Raw genomic sequence first — 584 nt, 5'->3', positions numbered from 1 at the left:
ACATCTCTGAAACTCTGAAAATATGATGTCCTCCTAATAGTGCTTGCTTCTAATTAAGCAAGGTTAAGTATTTAGAACAGTCTGAAGAACAAAAGCTATGCTGCCATTAGTTTTGATTATTATTACAGTATTTTCGAATATCATGAAAATGAATAACTTCACAGAGTCACCCCAAAACAGCTTTACATCAAAGGAAAACAGGTTTCATCAACAGCCATGTTATATCCTAGGACTGTCTGTTCACTACCTAGTTTACAAGCTTTACCTGTCTAATTGATTTATATAAGTTTATACTAAATCCCTCAAACCTTCACTCATGCCCAACCAGGAAATAGTCAATGTATTTCCTCCAGAAATCCATAAAATGTTAAAGTGTCATTTAAGAGTCCCTTTTTCTTATACACTTCATATTAAACCTGTTTAATCTTTTTCTCCAATAATTAATCCTTGACTCACAATCAGCAAATATACATATATAACACATCACCACATGCTGTGGTGGTTTGAGTTGCTGTGATTCTGAGGGCTATGCCACCGATGTTTTAAATAACCAGCAGGGTCACCCATGGTGGAAAGGTTTCAGA

The sequence above is a fragment of the Chrysochloris asiatica genome, unplaced genomic scaffold, assembly GCF_000296735.1.
Source record: "Chrysochloris asiatica unplaced genomic scaffold, ChrAsi1.0 scaffold00526, whole genome shotgun sequence".
In the NCBI taxonomy this organism is placed as follows: domain Eukaryota; kingdom Metazoa; phylum Chordata; class Mammalia; order Afrosoricida; family Chrysochloridae; genus Chrysochloris; species Chrysochloris asiatica.
Note: the sequence above shows the minus strand (reverse complement) of the source record.